General features: G+C 46.4%; 1 protein-coding gene across 2 annotated transcripts in view; it reads left to right on the forward strand.

The window, feature by feature from the left end:
* Positions 1-1,302: 1,302 nt before the first annotated feature.
* The window catches only part of Gpr161 (G protein-coupled receptor 161), a 35,675-nt gene continuing 20,255 nt past the window's right edge, over positions 1,303-16,722 (forward strand). Inside the window, exon 1 of one of the 2 annotated variants that reach the window (XM_051147760.1) lies at positions 1,303-1,517. The gene's annotated coding sequence lies outside the window, so the exon portion shown is untranslated. Of the gene's footprint in view, positions 1,518-1,653; positions 2,015-16,722 lie in introns of those variants that run through there. The other variant, XM_051147759.1, reaches the window with a different exon arrangement.

The following is a 16,722-nucleotide window of genomic DNA, read 5'->3' on the forward strand; positions in this document are numbered from 1 at the left end:
GTTCCTTCACGTAAGCTTTTCATCTCAACAGATAAGTAGGTACCCACACCCCATTTTGAATATGAATAAGCGCAGGCTCAAAAAGGTTAGCTGACTCCCCCAGGATCACCGAGCTTAGTTGGTGTTTGACTCCATGTAAATTAAATTAATAACCAGAGATGTTGGAATAAACGTCTAAGATAGTCTTGAGAGCAGCTTGATTTAAGCTACTTCAAGCATCTAATTGGCTGATGACCTCGTCTTTGAAAAGAACGCAGCTTCTTCTAGTTTTTGACCGAATAAAAGCATCAAATCACAGAATAGTGAGTTAACCGTTTACTTTTTCCCCTCATTATTCCATTTGCTCCCTAAAACAGGCTGTGTGTTTAGCAGGTGGTAGATAGTAAATTATTATTCTAAACGGTGCCTAATAATAATAAGGAGGCAGCTCCCACAGCGTCAATCCACAGACAAGGGAACAATTAATGCACTTACCCAAGCAGATGGGTTTCAGAGGGATTTGAATACTGCTCTAAAACAGTGTCAGTATTTTATTTAATCTTGCTGGAATTTAACAAACGACTTTATTACTTCGTATCTGATTATTATGCTGACATATTTGCTCTTCTCTTATTATTTTTTTTCTTAGTAGTTGTACTGTTGGCTTCAGTTTTTCTTCTCCTTATTTAGATGGCTGCATAGAAGCATAGGGGGTTGGAGAGGGGTATGAAATACGTGAGATGAGGAAGAAGGCAAGAAAAAAATGAGATGTTTTCGTGTCTTCTGAGCAAGCAGGCCCTGGTCTTTACTCTGTTTTTTCTCCCCCTTTGTAAAGGTCTGTTTACATCCACTTTCCATTCCAACCTGCGTTCATTCCTTAAAAGTCTGGCTTCGGGGTTATTTACTGTGATATTTCCAGGGCCCAGGACCGAGTCTGGCACTAGACGGATGCCCTCAGTGGCTAGTTGGATGAACGAAAGGTGAGTGAGGAAAGGATGCCCAGAGTCCAACTTGAGAAGGGAGGAGGAAAATGAGGAGGGAAGAATCCGAAAGTACTTGAGGGATGGAGAAAGAAATGGAAACGGATGTCCCAGAGGCTGGAACGTGCAGAGAGGAGGCCTGAGTAGAGACCACAAAAGGTTTCCAGTGGGAAAGTGGGATAACTCAGACGGCGAGGGAGAGACAAAGAGCAGCCAGCTGAGGCTGCTGGAGGTTCATCGTGGGAAGAAATGGGAAAGAAGTGGCGGGGCGGGGAGGAAGGGGCGTGAGGGAGGAGAGCGGGGCGGGGCGCGGGACACCGGGGCTCCGGGGCGCGGGGCGCTAGCCCGGGTGGCGACAGAGGCGGTCGAGCAGCGGGAGGCGGAGCGCGAGCGCCGCAAAGTTACTCGGCCTTGCTCCGGGCCCGGGGCCGCGTGCTGCGGGCGGGAGGAGCGAAGCGGGGCTCCGCGGCTGAAACCCGAAACCTCGCGTCCCGGGCGCGGCACACAAGGAGGAAGCGGCGGGGAGGCGGCCCGGCCCTGAGCAGCCCCGGCGCTTCGGTGAGCACCGAGCTGGGGGGCGCAGGCCGGGGCGGGACGGGTTGCCCGGGGATGCGGCGGCGCTGAAAGCATTGTGCTGGGCGCCGGCCCGGCTCGATCTACAGCCCTCCCCTGAACCCCCCCCCCCCCCCCCCCGCTCCTTCGGCACTCCGCTTCTCCCGGTACCCCTCTCCCAAGTCCGTGGCTCATTCCCGGCTGTACCGCCTTGCTTTAGAGGGAGCTTGCGCGTTTGCGTCTGGGCTTTGGAGCTCTTTGTGGGAAGAGCCTTAGGGGTGCGCCCCTTCAGTCGGCCAGACGGTTTTCAGAAGCCCACCTGATTCTGCTGGGTACAGCTCGCTCATTTCCCCCGGATCCACTCTTCACATCCCCAGGGAAGAGAGAGCATCAGTTCGTGCCCGGGACTCAGCCGAGGTGGGCCGCGCCCCCTGCGGCCGGCTCAGGAATGGGGGTGTGGGAAGCAGCGGCCAAGACCCTCGGCTGGAATCCGTGAGGACCAGGTGAGTAGCATCTCTTGGTCAAAACTCAGAGTGTCCTGTGCCTAGCCGGGGTGGGAGGCGCACCCAGAAGTCGCCCCCGCGCCACGGGGATGCGTGCCCCTGCCACTCAGATGACTGAGAAGGAGATTCGGTTGGTTAGGGGGAAACACTTTACCAACTGGGCCAAGGAGCTTAAGCCAGGGAGCATCCTGTGGACAAAGGCATGTGGCAGGAGAACGTCTGTTGGAATGGCCCGTCGCACTTCAGAGCAGTCGGCTTCCCTTGCAGCGGGCGTTGGCATCTCTGGGTAGCACAATTCTGAGACTCTGCCTCTTCGTTAGCTTATCTCTCATCCCTTTTGCAAAGTGTTTCCAAGAGCGACCATTTAGTTCTCTCTGCTAGGTAGGGAGAAGGCTGCAGTTTGAGAGGGAAAGGACCTGGGTTCTGTGATGTGCCCAGTAGAGAAAACACTGATAGGTCAGACTGCCTTAGGTTCTGGAGGCTGCTGGCGCCTCAGAATCCCATCTCTAGGGCAGAGCAAGCCCAGGTTGCAGCCTGGCCTCTCGGAGCAGGAGCAGTGGCTTTGCCAAATGGACGTTGTTTGCCTGTATAATGCGTTTTTACTTCAGCCACCTTTAAAGCAGGTGAAAATAGGCGTTTCCCAGCCCCTCCAGGAAGAATGGGAAGTGGGGTGGGGCATCAGCTTCTGTGGCTAGGTTCTCAACCCGGCTTCTTGCAGAGCTCAACTTCCTGCCCTAGCCTACTCTCACCTTATTCTATACTTTTAAGGTGCTGACAGCTGTTTTCATACTCCCCATTTAAATCAATTAATCAAATTAACCAAATTAAATAAACTGATAGGTGAGGAAACTGAAAATCAGGAAAGTGAAACACTGCCCTATTTCTGTTTGTTTGTTTGAGACTGGGTCTCTGTGGTGTCCTGGCTTGTCCTGGAACTCACTACGTAGATGGGGTGCGGGGGGCACTTAATTAGGGTCTTTTGACTTAGCAATGCTTTGCACGTGGGGGTCCTTTGACTGGAGACTTGTGCTACAGACCCAACGAGATGGCAGTGAGCATAGAGAAAAACCTGCTTGGTATTTTGGGACTAACTTCAAGACCTTGGGTCTCCAAATCTCTGTTGTAGCCCTGTGCACTGGGAGTCCTCTGACAAAGGAATGTGGTGTGGTCAGAGGGTGGGTGCTCTGAACTTTGTCTTTCATACGTGTCATCAGATCCAGGTGTAGTCCTACGGCACACACTCGGTGACATGGGCTGGATGGGGCCGTGTGCAGAGTGAAATCCCATGAGGTGGCAGCTAGCTGTGGACACTATCACAAGGCCCCAACACATTGTTGTCTGGTGTGAGCTTTGTAAGAGCTGCAAATTTTTGTGGGGGGAAAAATCCTTGTTCTGTTTTGTTTTTCGAGACAGAGTTTCCCTATGTAACCTTGGCTGTCCTGGACTCATTTTGTAGACCAGGCTGGCCTCGAACTCACAGAGAACTGCCTGCCTCTGCCTCCCCAAGCACTGGGATTATATGTGTGCACCACTTTGCCCAGCTCTTAAAAATACATTTTTTAAAAAAGGCTCTTAATTAAAAACTCATTTTTGTTAAATGTGCAGAGAACTGAGTGATGTGCCCAATTGACTTGTTGTCTGCCAGTGTACAGTCTAGGTTAGACCTTTCAAGACAGACTATCTGACATGTTGTAAAGCATGACTTGAGGAGAGAATTGTAAAAACCAAAACTCTTAACAAGGTGAAGGTTCGCTGTCAGTGTGCTTTGCCATTTGGAAGAAGGAGTGACTTCATGACTCAACACACCATTCTTTCAACTTTTGCTGTCCTTACCAATGATCCTTATCCTATCCCAAGAGAGAATTCTTTCCACTAGTTTTCGGCCTGCTTCTGGGGTCCTTTTTTGTGCCTGGCAGTGGAGAGGGTAGCAGTCATGGCAGATATGCAGGGAATGCTGGGAGCATGAAGGAAGGAGTTTTCAGTCTGTTAAGGGTGAATCCTGATGAGGCATTTTTGGTTTTGTTTGGGTTTGTCTTATGTTGGAGTCCTGGGTGAGTGACTGGGCATAATCTGCTCTGGGGTACATAATGATAGAACTTCTCTGGTTTATAGTAAGTTTTTTTTTTTTATTAATTTATTTTGGTTTTTTGAGACAGGGTTTCTCTGTGTAGCCTTTGCTTTCCTGGACTTGGTTTGTAGACCAGGCTGGCCTCGAACTCACAGAGATCCACCTGTCTCTGCCTCCTGAGTGCTGGGATTAAAGGCATGAGCCACCAGGCCCGACTATAGTAAGATTTTAAAGACAAAGGTTATTAGGAAAGATGTTTAATGTAGGAATATGTAAAAATAGCATTAAAGTTCTCTTTTAAATAAATAATTTATTTTATGTACATTGGTGTGGGGGTGTCAGATCCCTTGGAACTGGAATTACAGACAGTTATGAGCTGCCATGTGGGTGCTGGGAATTGGAAGAGTAGATAGTGCTCTTAACCACTGAGCTATCTCTCTAACCCCCCCAATTAAAGTTCTTTTCACATCTCCTTGAATCTCTTTCTTCACCTCTGAGGTTACCACAATAAATGTATTTTCTTCCAGGTCCCTATTCTCGGTGTGTGTGTAGGTGTGGTGTGTGTATGTGTGTGTGTGTGTGTGTGTGTGTGTGTGTGTGCATGTGTGATGTGTGCATTTGTGGTATGTGTGTATGTGGTGTGTGTGTGTGTGTGTATGTGTGTATGTGTGTGTACCACTGTGTGGTATATGTGTGTGTGTGTATGTGGTATGTGTGTGTGTGTGTGTGTCTGTGTGTGTCTGTGTGCATATATGCATGTGGAAGCCAGAGGTTGATAACCTTCCTCCCTGGCTCTCCACCTGATTATTTCCATTTTGACAATACATATAATAATTTTGACCATGCTCGCCCTCTTTACCTTCTTTTCCCCCCTCCCTCTCTAACTGAATGAACCCCTTCTTCCTCAACTAGCCCCTGTCTACTTTCATGTCATTTTTTGGACACTTGATTAGGGTTGTCTGATGTATGTGTGGGGGTGTTATTTACTGGAGCATGGGCAGCTTATGTCCTGAAGAAAGCGTCCTCCTTACTCAGTTTTTCTCACTCCCAGAGTCAGAGTTAAAGATGTGGGAATGACATTCTTACATGTGGCCTGGGGATCTAAACTCAGGTCCTCAGGTTTCCAAGGCAAGTACTCTACTGAGGGAGCAATCTCTCCAGCCCCTCCCGCTAGGTCTTTGTCAGTGCTTCTGTATTACTGTGCCTGGAAATAGAGGTGATATGTAATATATGATTTTCTTATATCATAGTATAAGATATCATAAAATAATATTACCTATATTTCTAACTTTAGAACCAACCCAAATATGCTGAATATACTTTTGAAAAATATTAATACATAAATGGGGACATACATAATTTCATAACTTACTATTTTGATTTAAGAATATGGCATAAAAGTCATTCAATCTCAGTAATAGGTATAATTCATTTCTTTTGTTTGTTTGTTTGTTTGTTTGTTTGTTTTGGACACATGATCTCATTGCAGAGTCTTTGCTACCCTTAAATTCACAGAGATCCACCTGTCTGTTTTCAAGTGCTGGGATTAAAACTGTGCATCACCACACCCTGCACCTTCGTTCCTTTAAATAGCTATATAATACTTGATAGTATACTTACTATTATTTATTCAAACCTCACTGATGGACTTTTAGCTTGTCCCCACTTAATCTAGCTGTCTATCATTATGGCACATTAGAATATTTCTGGATACAAGTTATTTCTAGAAGTAGAATTTGTGGGTCAAAGAATGTGCACATTTTATGCAGTCGTATTGGTTTGTTTGTTTGTTTCTCTTTTCCAGACAAGGTCTCACTCTGTAGCTCTGCCTATCCCAGAACTCATTAAGTAGACCAGGTTGGCCTCCAACTCCCAGAGATCCTAAATGCCCAGATTAAAGGCATGCACCACCACACCCAGCTTACAGAGTTATTTAAAGGGTTCTCTTCTGTCTATTGAAGTCTGAAAGACTGTTGAAAAGGATATCTAATTAACTTACTTATGTAAGATTACTTGTTTAGGGTTAGGTCATGTAGTTTAGAAAAAAACCTCACAACATTCAAAATTATAGAAGTTATATAAAGTAACAGCTCCACCCCACTCCTGTTCTCTAGGCCTGTATTTTCTTTTTGACATATAGCCAATTTTGCCAGTTTTTTGTCTACTCTCTCAGAGCTAGTCCACACACCCACAGGTGGAACACTATGTATCATTTCTTTTATTTTTCCCTTTCAAAACGAATACTGTAGCACAATTTATACCCACTTCTGCATCTGACATTTTAAGTTTATCCTGAATCTTAGAGAACAACCTTGGTTGTGTGCATTTTAAATGCTAATCGATTCTTCTACATTAACTTTTAACATTTAAGAAATCAACTTGTATTTCTTCTAATTTCTCTCTCAACTTCTTTGCCCTTCTCCTCATACACAAACTATCATCTCATCGATGAAAGAAGCTCTACCTAGTCTCTTGACTTTAATCCACTTGCTGTTAACAAATCAAGTATCTGCTCTCTCTTTGTTGCGTGCGGGTTGTGTAGGGATATTTAACCTCTGAGGTTAGGTGTATGTCATTTTTCTTGGTGGCTTCCTGTTTCTGTTTTGCTTTTGGGAAGTCCTTAGCGATTTTAGGGTCAAGCTTTCCTAAATTTTGTTTCTTTTGTTATTTATTTATTTATTTATTTATTTATTTATTTATTTATCAATGCAAAAGTGTTCCAGAAGTGGGGGTGGTTAAGAGATGATGGCCTGGTGGTTAAGAGCACATATTGCTCTTGCAGAGGCATGGAGTTCAGTTCCCAGCACTCATGTCTGTAGCTTACAACTGCCTGTAACTCCAGCTCCAGGAGGGGCTGGTCTCCCTAGGATTCTGCATTTATATTCATGTAAATGCACGCACGTGCACACGCACACACACACACACACACACACACACACACACACACACACACACGTATATATTAATTCCATACACTTACCTAGCATGCTGGAAGCACACAGAACTACTGCTTTTATTCTTGTCAGTTTCCCTCTTTTCTGTGATCTCTGTGATCAGGGTTGCCCATGAGTCTTTTTAGCCAATCTGTATTTTCTTTGTCTTTCCCGCTATGTCTTAAGGGTGTGCTTTTCCTGGGCATCTGGAATAGGAGCAAGGGTGTGGTGGGCAGTATGGACCATGTATAGGTGCAGAGCTGGACAAACGGCTGTGTGCGAACCACTGGGAGTAGCTTGGGATAGCAGACGTGGAAAGCATTTGCTATGTGACTAAAGTCTGCAGGTGTGGGACTCACACAGCATGGCCGGGCCTGTGTGGGGAGCCATCAGTCTGGCAGAGTGGGGAGGACAGATTGGAGTGGGGGCGAGACCAGAGATAAGATGAGCTAGAAATGCCTAACAGTAATCTAAGCAGGACACACGGTACCCTGAGATGGGTAATGACAGTAAGGATGAAGTTTTGAGCTAGACTTTAGTGATACGTGGAATGTCTGCCGTAGGGAATGGAGCAGACCAACATTTATCGACACACACACACCCCACATACACACCACACACACACACATACACCACATACACACACCATACACACCACACACACACACGCGTGCGCATGTGCGTGTACACCACATACACACACACCGCATACACCACACACATACACACACACCACACACATACACACACACCACACACATACACACACACCACACATACACATTACACACATATCACACACACATACACACTGCACACACACACTATACACATCATACACACACACGACACACACCACACCCACACACAGTGCACATACACACTATACACACTATACACACACACACATACACACACACACACACACACACACACACACACACTTATTTTGCCCTGTGTGTAAATCCAAAGCTTGGACATGATCATTAATTGACTCAGGATCACACTGCCAAAGTGTCAGTCAGAGCTGTAGCACTATCAGGATTATTTGGCAAGAACAGTTGAAGACAACCTAGTTTTCTGGTTTTGACTTTAACATTAAAAAAATAATAGTTATGTGTGTGTATGTATGCTTGCATGTATGTATGTGCAACACACATATGTCCAAATGCCCTTAGAGACCAGAAGTCAGCATCAGATCCCCGGGAACTGGACTCATGTGAGGTTGCGATCTGCCTGGTGTGAGTGCTGGGAACAGAACCCAGATCTACCGCAAGAGCATCAAGTGATCTTAACTGTGGAGTTGGAGTTCTCTCTCCAGCTCATCCTACTTTAAAAGACAAGGTCTCTAGCCCGGGATGGCCTTGAACTCCCTGTGTAAGACTGAATGGCTTTGAACCTTCTGCCTTCAGTTCCCCGGTGCTGGGATTGTAGGTGTGTGCTAGTGAGCACCAATGCATGACTTAATGCTGGGGATAGAGCCCGGGCGTGTGCTAGGCGAGCACTCTATTAACAGGTGCATCTCTAGTCTCTAGATTTCTCTCCTGAGAGATGGGATGAGTAGTGTTCGACACAGTGTAGAAACATATGAAGACTTGTCTGTTGGGACGGTGGGAGCGGAGACGGTGAATTCTGGGTTTTGTATATGTTCTATCTCAGGTGCTTGGATGTGGCGTGTGTGGGGAGACATCTAAGGGTGGGCGGTTTTGAGTTTGGTTTCTAGGGTGTAGGCTGAGAGTTAACCAGCAAAGGGTAAGTGGTAGAGAGGGAGAGAATATGGAGAGATAAGTTATCAAAAGGACCCTCGGGTCTAGAGAGGTGGCTAGGAGCTTAGGATCATTTGCTGCACTTCCAGAGGATCCCAGTTTGGTTCACAGCTCCCTCAAGAGCAGTCATAGACCATCCCCATGCCTTTCGCGCATGCGCTAGCTTCCTGCTGATCTCTGCCTCTTGCACGTACTCCCTCCCGGACGCCACCTCCCATGACGTGACGTGCTCGGAGAGCATGCTTAGAGGTTTAGCCTCCAAACCGTGAGCTGAACGAGCTTTTCCTTATAAAGAATGCAATTTGAGACGGTTCTCTATAGCAAGATAAAACAGATGAATGTGTGGGGCTTTATCTTTCTTCATTGCACTTGCTAGTACCTGGAACTGTTTTACATATTTATTATTTACTGCTTGTGTCCCATTCCCCCTGTGAGCTTTGTCATATCTTGTTTCCGCCGAGTCACAGCTGTAGAGAGGAGCTGAGCAGAGCGTGGGTCTTCTTCAGTACCTACCTGTTGGGTAGCGCAGTGAGGAATGACGAGGAGAAAACTGGCTGGAGGGGTGTTCAGAAAGATGCAGCAGTGTGGTTACCACGAAGAAGGAGAGAAGGGACATATCCTGTGTTCTTTAGGCATCTATCTCGTCTACGGCCACCAGAGAAAATATACTCAGAAGAAACGTTCCTGTGAGCCATACAAAAATAATACTGCTAAGGTCAGGCTTCGTGGCACACACCTTTAACCCCAGCACTCAGTAGGAAGAGGCAGGCAGATCTTTGTTAGTTTTAGGCCAGCCTGGGCTACAGAGTCCATTCTTGGCCAGCTAGGGCTGTGCAGCAAGACCCTGTCTTGATAACCACAACAATAACAGCAGCAACAGCAACAACAACAGCAGCACAACAATAACAATTCCAGGCCTGTAATCCCAGTACTCGGGGAGGCAGAGGCAGGCGGATCTCTGTGAGTCCAAGGCCAGCCTGATCTACAAGTGCGTCTAAGAAAGCCTAGGCTACACAGAGAAACCCTGTCTTGGAAAAACAGAAACAGAACAACATCAATAATTATACTATTACATATATGAAATTCCCAAGGAATCAATACTATATCAAATTAAATATAATAATATTATCATATTAGCAGTATGGGTTTCATTAGTTTGCTTAGGTCTGTGAGGATAATCAGTAGAAAATATAATTGGGGGGGGGAAAACTTCATGAACATGTAATCACTGTTTACCTTTAATAGAAGTAATTGCTTTGGCCTTATTGCGCATAGTCCTTCCCTTTTACTACCTTCCTTATGTCGATTGTGTGTGTGTGTGTGTGTGTGTGTGTGTGTGTGTGTGTGTCTGTGTCTGTGTGTGTGTTTATGAAAGGGGTTGTTTTATCTTCCTTACTGTGTTTGGTAAGCATATATAGTAAGAAACACAGCTCCCTTAGGACAGGGTTCTTCCATCCCAGCATAACTGGGATTTTTGACCAGCTGTTCTTTGTTGACAAACTAATCTGCACATCCAGCATCCTTTCCCTGATTTGTCAGCAGCATCTCCCCTGGTGTAACCATGCAGAATGCCCCCTGGCAGTTCCAGGTGTCCCCTGCAGAGGGACACCTGTCCTAGGAGTAGCGGTTGAGCTGGACAGTTACCTGAGATGTGCGTTAGGACTTCCCAGGGTTGTTTCCCAGCTGCCCCGATTTCCTTTGCTAGCATCTGTTGAGGCTTTCTGCTTCCACGGGGGCCTTGAAGGGGAGAGCTTATGAGATAAAGGAAGTAGGAGACATGGGCACGCAGAGTCACAGGTGCCTGGGGCCCAGACTTCGCTGGGCCAAGTAAGTGAGTGGTTACCAACAACTAAGTCAGTTCACAAAGGGAGGAAGGACTCTTCCACATTTAGTTTCAATCTTGGGGCCTCGAATCCCTAGTGGGAGTCTGGGAAGTTTCCATTTTGCCTTCTCCTGCCTTCCATCTATTTTCATCTAGCTAAGTGATCAGCTGGCTTTAATTACATTTGAAGTGGGAGGGATTAAATCTTCCATGCCTTAATTTATACAGGCATTGTAGAATTTACCTTGGCGGCCGCTCTACCAACTACTTTTGCCCATGTGTCCTCCGATATTCCCCTTGGCAATCACACAACGTGAGTTAATTCTCTCTTTTTCCTCATTGAGGTTAAAAGCCAAGGTTACCAGAGCCCAGACCTAGGCTTGGTAAGGATTTCAAAGTCCATGGTTCTCTACTGATTACCAGGTCTAAGTGGATCTCCGTGTGGGTTAGCCTTCTGTCACCGTGAGGAATACCTCAGATAAGCAGCTTAAGCAAGGAAAAGACCTATTGGCTCATGGCTTCTGAGGGTCCAATGTACTGTACACTGACTCAGCTGTTTCCAAGCCTGTCAGGAGGCAGAGCCTGATGATGGTGAGGGCGCCATGAGTGTAGCTATGTATCTCTTGAGTCCTGGGAGGCCGGAAGAGGAACTGGAGACTTTGAAAGACATGCTTCCCAGTGATGTACTTCTGCTAATCAGGTGCCCTCTCCCCACACTTTCCACAACTTTGCCACAGCCCATTAAATTTTGAGTTCACCAATGAATTTACGCACTGATCAGGTCATTGTCTTTATGTGGGACCGAGCCACTTCCTTAAGTCACACATCTTCAGCACATGAGCCAGATAGGGAGATATTTTGTATCCAATGCATAAGAGAGTGTGTAGGGAGAATATAGAACATTTATCTTCTCAAAAGCAATTGGGAGACAACAACAACAACAAAGACCTTGCACTATGTAAAGACCCATGTGTCTTGAAAAGACCATTAAAATTGAATAGGAAAACTGTCAATCACAAGGAATGGTGATGGTAACAACCATGGTAGGAGCAGAATGTTCCAGAAAGGGTTCTTCAGAGTATTGGACAGGCCTTGAAGTATATGCTATTCAAACAAGAGGTAGTAAGTGGTGCTAAGGAGGCTCATAGCCTGGGGCAGAGGAGTGGCTTTCCCAGCTCACTTGAGTCTTGTCCTTCTATTCTCTCCTCAACTGGAGGGCAGCCGAAGAACAAAAAGCTACTGTGAATTAATTACCATGTAAAAATGCATTTGAATTTTCTTGACTACAAAAACTTTTATTGTAAGGTCAGATAGTGCTTGGGGTACACATGGTTGGGAGGACCCCTCTCGGTGACTAACAGCCAGTGATCCATTATCCAGAGAATGTGAGGTAGAGTTTGCATAAAATGAAGAAAAGGGAAAGGACCTGGAAGATGGCTCAGTGGTTAAGAGCACTGGCTGCTCTTCCAGAGGGCATGGGTTCAATTGTCAGCGCCTACATGGCCGCTCACAACTGTCTGCGGCTCCAGTTCCAGGGCATCTGATGCCCTCGTCTGGAGTACTCTGGCTTTAGGCCCACACATGACGCACAGACATACATGCAGACAGAAACACCCATACATATAAGATAAAGTAAAACCTATGGAAAAAGATGATGAATTTTCATGGATTTTGCTGAAAGGCTTACTAGAAAGAGTTAACACGCTATTAACACCTTACCGGTTTCAGCTGTCTAGACTGAAGCTTTTTGGTGGGGGGTGAACTGGTCTTGGGTGCAGCTTTGGGGAATTGCTGCTGGTGATGCATTCCTCCATGGTTACGAAGCACCTGCTCTTGCCAGCTGTGGGTTTGCCCTGTAGCAACAACGCAGCAGTTCACCTTCCTCGGCCTCTCTCTCCCCACCCGTGACCTGTGCATCAAGATGGACCGCTTTTCTCAGCAAGGAAACTTTTCTACAGGGACCTACCTGAGAAAGGTATCTAGCTCACTAGAGAACTTGGCTGTTTCATGCTTTATGCATTGCGTGGGACTTCTAGCCACAGGCTCAAATAAATAAATAAATAAATACATAAATACATACATACATACATACATACATACATACATACATACATACATAAATTAAAGACTCTTTTACACACTGGGTTTGAGTTTCCTTAGGAGAAAGGAAAAAGAATGGAAACCCTAGCTAAATCCATTCCTTTAATCAGTGAATGAAGGTCAGAGGTCAGTCCTCAGGCATGCTCTACCTTAGCTTTTTTTTTTTTTTAATCTTTTACATTGTAATTTATTGTATATGGATTATTTTTTCTACCGGGCTGGTCAGGGGAATCAAACTCAGGTTGCCAGCCTTGGTGGCCAGGACCTTTCTCTGCTGGGTTAGCTCATAGGCCCTCGATCTTACGTTTTGAGACAATCACTAATTGGCTACACTATCTGGCCAGTGAGTTCAGGTGATTTTTATCCCCTGTTTCCATCCACCCTGTGCTGTGGTTACAGGGCGGCGCTTTTACATCAGTCCTCATGTTTGCCCTGTTGAGTGCTCTGCTGACTGAGCCGTGTGCCCCAGGCCTCAGGCAAGACACTCATAGCCGGGGGAGGGGGCAAAGTGATGGGTGCTGAGCTACGCAGTAAGAGGTGGTTGAACATTCCAGATGTGGAGCCAGGTTCCCGAGTGGTATTTGGGGTATGAGAGAATGTGAAGAAGCAGGGGTGACTCTAAGGTAGGGCTCTGGGCACCTGGACGGTGGAGGTGCCATGCATGAGATAGTGAAAACATGGGGGTGCCATGCGTGAGATGGTGAAAACATGGGAGTGCCATGTGTGAGATGGTGAAAACATGGGAGTGCCATGCATGAGATGGTGAAAACATGGGAGTGCCATGTGTGAGATGGTGAAAACATGGGGGTGCCGTGCGTGAGATAGTGAAAACATGGGGGTGCCATGTGTGAGATAGTGAGAACGTGGGGGTGCCATGTGTGAGATAGTGAAAACATGGGGGTGCCATGTGTGATTAGTGAAGAACATGGCAATCACGGGTGCTTTGGGACATGTTGGGCTTTCAGCATCTGTGGCAGGAGGGTGGAGGTGATGAGTGGCCAGCTGGATGCAGGAGTCCGCAGCTCATGGGGGTGTCATTGGTGTCTCTGCATCCACGCTAGGGCTCTGACCTGCTCTTCATCCGGGTGCCCGCTGACTCATCAGGGCCATTTCTGGCCACAGCATCAGGTGGACTCGGAATGCCTTGGAAAATTCTGCCCTGGTCTGACCTAGTTTTGTCCATGGGCTTTGCTGGGATTCCTGTTCTGGGGGCATGGCCTGAGCCTCATGTGAAAGGTGGGTCATCTTGTTCTTCCTCTTAGAGGAACTCATGGTCCAGGCTGGAGTTTCCAGTGGGAGAAGGATGCTTGCCTGGTGGGCTACTGGGAGTGGCGCTCTAGCAAAGAATTTCTCTGCCATCTGGTGGCTAAAGCCTCCCCTTTCCCTGAATGAGTTCCACCGGAGTTTCTGGAAATGTCGTCTTTACACCCTCCCCTGCTGCTTGTGGGTCCAGAGGAGGCTGAGACGGGCATTCCTGGCCCTCTGGTGACTATGCTGACTGGTAAACTTGGTCCATCTGAAGGCAGCTGTGGCTGTTGCTAGCCAGACCTGGGAGAGGGGCCAGTTGTCCTGTAAAAAACTCCACTAATGATTTGCTCCCAGGAGTCCAGCTTTGCCTGGGACTGACTGTTTCTCAGACTCCCCAACAAGACATAACAGGAACAACAGATTTTCAACCCAACGTTAAGTTTTGCTTTACCTTGTCACTCATCCCAGCCTCCGAGGTTCAGGGCGCTTCATGATTTCATTCAGAGACTCAGCCTCAAAATCAGATCCCTGGATCTGGAATTACAGAATTTTCAGTATCTCAGCTTCATCTGACGCAGATGTTGGGAACCAAACTTGGGGTCCTGTAACTCAACCCCTCTTGACTCTGAGCTACCCAGACACTTCCAGCCCCAAGCTCCCCTTCTTTCTTTATGAGTTTCATCATTCTGTGAGACAGCAAAGTAAGGTGAAGATGGACACATTCTTAAAGAAATTTTTATTGGGGTGAAATGCACAGATACACATGGCATAAAAGTAACTGTCTTGATCCTTCCTAAGTGTACTGTGGTAGTAACTACATTCATAATATCGGGCAACCGTTATCATCACCCACTGTAGAACTTGGCATCTTGCAAAGGTGAAACCTGTACCCGCTGAATGATAATCGATGCCCCTCTCCCCGTCTTCCCGGATACCGGCAACTACAACTCTGTATGCTGTCTTCATGATTTCTTTTGGGGACACAATCTTCCCTGTGTAGCCCAGGCTGTCCTTGAACTTTCGATCTCCTGCTACATCACCGTAGCAGATTACCTTCATGATTCTGATTCCTCTGCGTTACCTCATGTAAATGGAAACACAAAATAACCGACTCCTGTGACTAGCCTGCCTCACTCTGGTGTCCTCAGCTTCACCTGTGTTGCAGCATATGCTAGAAGGTCCTTTCTCGTTTTAAGCCTGAGTAAACTATTGTAACACACAATATTTTACTTGCCTATTAACATGTTAGTGGGCCTTTGGGCCACTTCTGTGTCTTAGCTGTTGTGAATGAGGCTGTTTTGAGCACGAATGAATGCACAGGTGTCTCCGCGAGTAACTTTTCATGGCCTGCATGGGGAGCTCAGAAGACAACCTTGTGGGGTCGCTTTTCTCCTTCCATTTTTATGTGGGTTCCAGGAATAGAAGTCAGATTTCAGACTTGGGGTGCAAGTGTCTTTACCTGTGGAGCCGTCTTCCAGGTCTTGCTTTCAGTCCTTTTGCACAGCAGTGGGATTGCTGGATCGTACAGTGATCTCTGCATTTAGGTTTTCAGGACCTGTTTTCCACAGTGGTGCTACCATTTCACACCTCTCAGCAGTAGTCTGCAAGGCATGCTTTACAAAATTTATTATTGTTGTCATTGTTATTATTATTTGGAGATAGCATTTTATTATGTAACCCTAGATTGTCTGGAACTGACTATATAGACCAGTCTGGCTTTGAACTTGTAGAGATCCCCTGGTCTCTAATTCCCCAGAGCTAGGATTAGCACACCCAGAGGGATGTAGTTTTTTTCATCATATCATCAGCAACACTTGTTTTCTCCATTTCTGTTTGCTAATGAGTGGAAAGGATCTCTTTGTGTTACTATTGGTGAAATTCAGCGTGTGTTTGTGGCTGCTTGCTTTCTTGCATGAAGAAACACTATGCAAGCTCCTTGCCTGTTTTCCAGTTAGAGCACCAGAGACCGGCTCTCTCTCTCTCTCACTGTGCCTATGCCTTTGGTATCCTGTCCATGAAATATTTGTCGAATCCAGTGTCAGGAATTCTTTTATTTTTTATTTTATCCCAAGCCCCCAATCCTCTCCCATTTATTTGTTTGTTTCTTCTCTTTCAATGAAGTTATTTGCAAATAGATTTATTAAAGATGATTAACTCTTGATTCATTCATTGCACAAACAGGGAGAATATTCCGAGTAGGCAATAAGTATAAACATAAGTAGACTGAAAGCAGAGAGTTTGTAGCTCAGCTGCTGGAGCTGGGTGAGGGAGTCTGTGCGGCAGTGGATGGTTGGGTCAGACGTGCAAAATGAAAGGGGGCTGGACCACGTAGACTCTCATGTGTTACGGTGAGTGGGTGGGTTGAAGAGTTGACAGCCACAAAACGAGGTTTAGAGCTAAGCTCACTTACCTTGAACTTAACCTCTCTCAGCCCATTTCCTGTTTTCTTTAGTGTGTACTTACATGGGCCCAGGCACTATTTTAGGAACTGTATAAGTATTGACTGATTGACAAATTCTAGAACAGGCAACTTCTTTTATTTCTATTTTACGGATGGAAATTGATGTCCTGAGAGGTTAAGGAAGCAGCCAAGAGCCTGGATCTGGACAGACAGTGGACAGGCACGTGTCTCGTGCTTTTCTGGACAGGGTCGTAGTGGCAGAGGGTAGCAAAGATGCCTAAGCCACAGACTTCCAGCTACAGTTTTGAAAGAGGCCACAAAGCAGTTGACAGCGCTTCTGCCTAGCAAACTAAGAATTCAGAAAGAGACC

Source organism: Acomys russatus, chromosome 6 (genome assembly GCF_903995435.1).
Source record: "Acomys russatus chromosome 6, mAcoRus1.1, whole genome shotgun sequence".
In the NCBI taxonomy this organism is placed as follows: domain Eukaryota; kingdom Metazoa; phylum Chordata; class Mammalia; order Rodentia; family Muridae; genus Acomys; species Acomys russatus.